The sequence below is a fragment of the Falco cherrug genome, chromosome 4 (assembly GCF_023634085.1).
Source record: "Falco cherrug isolate bFalChe1 chromosome 4, bFalChe1.pri, whole genome shotgun sequence".
Taxonomy (NCBI): Eukaryota; Metazoa; Chordata; class Aves; order Falconiformes; family Falconidae; genus Falco; species Falco cherrug.
The window spans coordinates 33,324,882-33,325,355 of NC_073700.1; positions in this window are offsets into that span (position 1 = coordinate 33,324,882).

Genomic DNA, 474 nt, shown 5'->3' on the forward strand with positions numbered 1-474 from the left:
AGGGGGCTGCTCCCCGCGGCCTGCAGCCGCCACCAGCCCTGCTCGCCGCACGGGGCTGCCTGCTGCCTCCGCAGCGCCAGCACATGACATCACGTTTCAGTACGGCTCTGACTGATTAAAGAAGAAAAAAAAAAGGGGAGGGGGTGTCACCCTGGGGGCCTCCCCGGTGCTGAGGCGGAGAAGCCGGAGGCAGGCCCCCACTGCCGGACTGGGTTAGTAGCACAAGCATGGCGGCCGCTGCTGCTCGGAGGTGAGCGGTGCCGAGCGCGCCCGAAGCCCTCCCGAAGCCCTCCCTGCGCGACGGAGAAACCCGAGCGCTGCCGAAGCGGTCCGAAGCCCGCTCGGCTCAGCGCGCCGTCTGGCCGAAGAGGCCCGAAGCGGCGGCACCGAAGCGGCTCCCCGTGAGGGCGGGGTGTCGGCGAGCAGGGCCGGAGGCGGGGCCGCGGGGGCCGAGCGCAGCCCGGCCGGATGTGA